The 6,633-nt window shown below is 45.7% G+C and overlaps 1 pseudogene; it reads left to right on the top strand.

The window, feature by feature from the left end:
• The first annotated feature begins 565 nt into the window (after positions 1–565).
• The window catches only part of LOC117495250, a 22,145-nt pseudogene continuing 16,077 nt past the window's right edge, over positions 566–6,633 (top strand).

Below are 6,633 nucleotides of genomic sequence, written 5' to 3'. Positions count from 1 at the left end.
TCAGCACAGGCAGACACAAACCATCAAAGCCTACTTTCCTCGTAGTTTGCAGTATTTAGCTATACACAAGGTGAAGCTAGATATGTCATATCTGTGTGAGTTTGTGTGTGCTGAAGCTTTGACTTGATATTCTCCCTCAGTGATTGGCTGCGTGTATCTTTCTCTCCCTGCGTAGTCTGTTTTGAGGTATTAGATGGCAAATCTTGCTAGTTAACACAGTTACATAATTGATTGGCAAATGAATTTGTTAATTTCTTTCTGATTATACTTTCTTAACTCATCAAATTATGTATCAAACTGTAAGTTTCTAGTTACTGGAAGTCACTCTCCTGCAGTCCTGGTGTTCACCACATCAGTGTTCATGCTGCTGGTCCAATATGCAGTCCAATACTGCAGCCTTTTGACAGGGAGCGCGCTTCCAAATTTACCCTCCCGCTGCGCTCGCTCCCCTTGCCTTAAAAAACCTCGTGCACGGCTGAAGGTCACTTAAACACAAAAGGCTTTCAGCGCTGCGGTCCAATATAGCGCATGCGCGCTGCCGGAGGACTGCTTCGCAGACTGCAATATGGCGAGAATGCCTGCCAGCGGAGACACGGAGCAGGAGCAGGAGCAGATGAGCTGCCCCGAGAGGAGCAGGGAAGAGGAATATGAGGAGGAAGATGAAGATGAGATACAGGAGGTCCAGATCACCGGGGAGGAAGAGGACGAGGAGTCCGACAGAGATGGTGTGGAGCTGGAGTGGGAGTCTGGGGACACAGTGCTGCTGGACTCCAGCGGTTCTAGCGCGGAGATACAGGCGGTCGTTATGCGGAGTATGGACCGAGGAGAGGAGGAGGGGGAGGCGGACCCTTTCAGCAGCAGCATGCCCGCTGGGCTGGAGGTTCACCTGGAGGGAGACCTTCAGCGGACAGAGCGGAACAGGCTGAGTGAGAACACGCGTCTGGCCACTCGGTATGCGGTGAGGATCTTTCGGGAGTACCTGAGTGAGAAAGCCCAAAGTCCAGACTTTGAAACTCTGGATAAGGAGTCGCTGTGCGCGGTCCTGCGCTCCTTTTACGCGGGGGCGCGCTCTAAAAGTGGACAGTTGTACAGCAAGTCGTCCCTCATCAGCATCCGGAGCTCCCTGAACCGGTACCTGAACGAGCCGCCCTACTGCCGCACATTGGACCTCACCAAGGACCCCGAGCTGCGCAGCGCCAACCTGACCCTGGCCGCGGTCATCCGGCGGCTGGAGGAGCAGGGTGCCGGTCCCGTGGTGCAGAAACAAGCCATCACGCGCTCGGACCTGCGGAAACTGTACGACTCCTCCGTGTTCAACACCGACACACCTTTCGGGCTGCTCAACAAAGTCTGGTTCGAGACCTGCATGTATTTCTGCACCCGGGGCCGGGAGAACCAACGGGAGTTGGAGGAGGACTCGTTCGGTCTGGCGGTGGATGAGGACGGGAGGAAGTTTGTGTATTTTAAAGCTCTCGGGCCGTACCACAAGTCCCCGCTCCGCCCGCCTGGACCAGGAAGCGTCCGGACTCAGACGAGGACACTCTGCCCCCGGATGTACGAGACCGGCTCGGAGCAGTGTCCGTTACGCCAGCTTCGTCCGGTACGTGTCCAAACGGAACCCGCTGTGCAGGGCGTTCTTCCCAGCGGCCCCCGGGACCACTGCTGCGCGAGCGACATGACGTGGTACGAGAAACAAAGCTATCGGTTAAGAACTTGTTGGGCACGAGGATGCAGATGATGTCGCGCGCTGCCAAGCTCTCAAAGACCCTACACCAACCACTGCATCGGCGCCGTCTCCATAGCAACGCTCAACAGCCATCGTTGGACGCCACGAGCTCCAGGCCGACGACGACGCTTTACGTTGCCTCGGAAACGGTCAACGGTCACGCGCAGTCCGACATCCAGCTCGTGATCCCGTACCTCCGCCTGGTGGCTGACGGTGAAGATGTGAAGCCGCTTCGTGGGGCAGGTGCAACGATAAAACACATCAAAAACGACTGGATAGGGTCCGCGAGGAGGACTCGGGGGATCCACACGCCAAGAGGCTGTGCGTGCGCCCCGGAGACCACGTGCGGAGACGGCCGGATGGAGAGGAATGAGAGCGAGCCGGAGTCCCTTCATCCTCAGCAGCCCGGTGCGCGGTCCCCCCTCTGCGCCCACACAGGTAACAGAGGACACGTGACCTCTCCCGCATCAGCACCACATGTCTCCTGTTTGTATGCACATAGATTCTGTTTTTACAAACTGAGCTCATGGACGTCCCCCCCACGCGACACTCTGTTCAAGAGCACGTGTTTCTCTGTGAATTACGTGCACGTGTGTAATGAATTACAGTGTACTCAACATGAAAGTGTTATAGAATAAGAGGGATCAAACAGCTTGGATACGATTTTTTTAAAAGGGCACTAGGAGGCTATTTGTTTTCAGGTTTGCCGCATTGGCACAATGGTTGTGACCAGGGGTGGAAGAATAATTGTTTTACTTTAGTAAAAGTAGCAAAACCCAAATACAAAAATACTTCATGAAAAGTAAAGTCCTTCATTTCAAAATGTATTAGCCTCTAAATATTGGTGTAGCCTATTTAAAGTCACATCTCTCACAATGCAGTGGGGTAACTTTCAGAGTTACTATCATATTATGAACCATTATTACTGATGTATCATTTAATTGATTTAAAGTAGAAATGAATAAACAAATCATATTTGTAAAATCTATTAAAAACTGTAATGTAAAAATATTTAAGTATTACAAAAGTTCCTCAAATGTTTACTTTAGTGCAGCACTTCAGTAAATACACTACATTCCACCACTGATCTGACCACAAGTGCTGGTGATGATTCCTGAATTTTAAAAATGTTTACATGTTTATAGCCCATATGGGAACGTTTTGAAAAAGAGTTCCTAAAACAATAAGCTCAAAACACTTCCATAAAGCTCTCCTTGGGTTTGTCCCTACAGGTGACACCGCTCATATTACAGAGACATTTGATCCATTGTTATTGATAACATTTCTCTAACTGCAGCATATCCTTATATTGAAGCTGCACTAATCCTTATATTGATATTGTGCAGTCTTAAGGTAGTGGAGTGACAGATGGATTAGTACTGACAGTATGAAGAAGTGTGACGCTTTATTTACAGTATTTTCCAATACTTTGGTGTTATAGTCTAAAGTAATGCCCCTTACACCTACTGCTGCTTTTGGATGACTGTTCTTAAGTGAGTATGGATATCCGGTCTCTGTTGACGTTTGACTACCACACTCATTGTACCCCACGTGTGCTTGGTGTCCTAGGACAGCTGTGGCAGCAGCAGCAGTGTGTGCAGTCAGCAGCGGCTCTCTGTGTCTCCTCTTGGCTCAGCCGGCATCCCCACAGCAGCCCAGCTCACCAAAACAACGCACCTGTCCACATCGATGTGGGGGGACATATGTACACCAGCAGCCTGGCCACCCTTACAAAGTACCCTGGGTCACGGTGAGAACACACATCCTCTATTACTGTTCACATAAGCTTATATCAAGGTGTTTGGTATTGTCACCATCATTTTTCCATTAATAAACATTCCTGTTATGCTGTGTTCTAAGACAAACCAAAAATAATAACACTCACTCACCCAATCCAAAAACTAGGGCGCTGAGCTTTGTCGTGCCATCAAGTTTAAAGTCTGGAACTGCTCCATACTATGAAATCTGAAAGCTAAATGACAGTGAGAGCACACTGGGGAATGTTCTGAGTATATTGAAACATTGTCTGTTTGACAACTGAAACACTACAATAGGAAACTTCATTTGAGTGTTGAGAACAAAACAAACCACTCACATTGTCTTAGTAGCTCTTGACATCATACTGGATGACATCACTAGTTTGATTCTTACTTTTCAGATTTCTGGCTTGAGAGAGAAGCTCATATTTACAAGTTTGATTGATTCTTAGGCTATGGATATTAAAAATAGGAAAGCATAAGATCTAAAACATTAAGCTGCTGGCCACATATCTTAGGTCATCTGTGGCTAAAAGACATGAAAGGCTCCCCAACATTTGGTTAGTTTTCGCCCATGTTACCACAGCATGGTACGGCTCTACTGGATTCTGATTTCCCTCAGAATTTCCTTTTCCTTTTCGATAGAATTGCCTCAGTGTAGTTTTAGGTGTGATGATTAGTGGTTTGGCAGAGCGACACTGCTTGGAACTTTTATGTAAATGTAAGACTTGCTGGATTCTCTCTTCTACAAAAATACAGTAAAATAAAAGCTCTGCAATTAGTCATTTGTAAGGCATCGTGTACAACCTCGATATTTTAGCTGGAAAACATTTGTTTTATATCTGGGATGAAAAAAGAAAAGAAACGCAATTGCTATTGACGGTAGTTGCTAATTAAAAACATTGGGTGTGTAACTGAGGTCTTGTTGCGTGCTAGCTCAAATTCTCTCTGACCAATCAGGGATCTGCAGTTCTTTTCACTTAGCCATTTAAAATCCACTCAGATCATTTGCAACACCAGCAGATGTGTTACTTAAAAAGGTACTATCCACAGTGGAACAACCAAAGAGCAAGCCAAGTGGAGAGAGGATGGGTACCATGCAGTGGACACACCTTTGGAAGAAGAGTTCTCTGTTTCATCTCTGTTTCTTTCTGGCAGGATCGGGCGGTCTGTTTGATGGCACGGAGCCATAGTGTTGGACAGTCTGAAGCAGCACTACTTCATCGATCGGGACGGCCCCATGTTCCGCTTCTATCCTCAACTTCCCTCCGGACCGCAAAACTCCTCATCCCTGATGACTTTCAAAAGTGAGTGTCTGTCTAGAGCTGTGATCAGGTAACTACCACAGTTTATCACCGCAGTGTCTGAACAGGGAGACCAAGAGACTGACGTGTCCAGACAGGAGGAAGAGTTAACTATGGTCACACGTTAAGAGGAGTAACAGAAACCATCCTGAGAGTGTATGATGTTATAGTTACCACAATGGCTCAGAACTTTTCAGGCATCCTGTCTATCACAATGTTGTAATGCCAGTCAACTGAACAGGGCAACACTGCTATAGAGTTGTACATCAAACAACTTTAAAACACCCAAACTATTCTTCTAATGTATGTGTTTGTGGGCTTGTGCTTCTTTGTTGTTTGTTTATCTCCTAGCTTTTTTTTCTTTCTTTGTTATCCTCCGTATGTGTGTATATCTCTCAGCTTGTCTTCAACCTATTGTATGTGTGTTTTCTGTGTGTGTGTGTTTGCAGGAATACTCACTGCTTGTATGAAGAGGCCAGCTTCTTCCAGCTGACTCCTCTGCAGGCTGCTCTGGAGCGCTGGAGGATGGAGCAGGACTGTGCGGGTGTGTCCCCGCAGTGTGAGTGTGTGGTGATTCATGTGGCTCCAGAGCTCGGTGAGATGGATCAGCGTGAGTGCCCGCCGGGCCACCATCGAGGAGGTCTTTCCTGAAGTCAGAGACGCCATGTCCAGTTCCGGGAACACCAGCTGGAGCCAGGAGTCCACACACATCGCTCGCTTCCCACTCAACGGATTACTGCCACCTCAACTCTGTCAGGTACTGGCTTAATTTCTTTGTGGGTTTTCTTTTACTTTCTGTGAGCCACTAATGACATACAACCAAACGGAAAGCCAGACAGTTCTGCCCGATCACATGTGACTGACTGAACTGCGCCAGGGTTTACTCGGTGGATAGAAACACATCTAAAAAAAAAGGGGTTATGTTTTCAATTCTATGAAACATCCAAAACTCATCCAACATGATTTAAGAAGCAGAAAAAGAACTGATATTATAGGCCCTGCTTTAAAAAATGTGCTCTTGGCTCTCACCAGCTGTGACCATTTATAAAACTACAATAGTGATAAATAACCAAAAGCAACCATGGATGTATTTTGTCATGTATATAGTCAAGAATAAGATTAATTTCCAAGTTACTGTGGAACAGGTAACTAATGATCTTTCGCATGCACTGTAACATAAATGATTTAAACAGTCTGAGAAACTTACTTACATGCCAATTTTTTTGTAAAAATTGTCATGAGTGTGCGCCTCTCCTTAGACCATACTATCAACTATTTATTGATAATATCCAATAACGTAGGCTGAGGATTTCTCATGTACATTTAGTTTTTACCAGCATTAAATTGAAATTGTTTTCATAACTTTATTGTAGTTAAAAGTGCACTGTGGAAGCTGTATAATCTTGTCTCTTCATTAGCTTAAAGTCAGCCCGTTCCTCTTCCCGGAAAGGGATAAATCAAACTGTAGATGGGGACTTTTACGTACATCAATGGACAATTTAGTTCTCAGCTGGAAAGGGAGGGGTATTCACTTGTTTACAATCTACAACCTCAACACTAGATGGCACTATAAGTAAATCCTACACACTGCTCTCTTAATTATTTGTTTCTATAAATACATTACGTCTTGATTTGAAAAAAAATGATTGTACATTTTACTTCTCATCTCTACTGTCACTAATGAACACACGACTTTACTGAGTCACATTCGTTTTTTTTTACATTTGTATGTAGCCCAATAATCCATCTATACTCAAAAACGCATATTGACAAAGCAAAAAAATGTAATACATTTGGTATATATTCTATTATAAAACGGACAAGTCAAATCAAGCAATCTGATTGG

This window comes from Trematomus bernacchii, unplaced genomic scaffold, assembly GCF_902827165.1.
Source record: "Trematomus bernacchii unplaced genomic scaffold, fTreBer1.1, whole genome shotgun sequence".
Lineage (NCBI taxonomy): Eukaryota > Metazoa > Chordata > Actinopteri > Perciformes > Nototheniidae > Trematomus > Trematomus bernacchii.
Note: the sequence above shows the minus strand (reverse complement) of the source record. Positions and strands in the feature narration are given on the sequence as shown.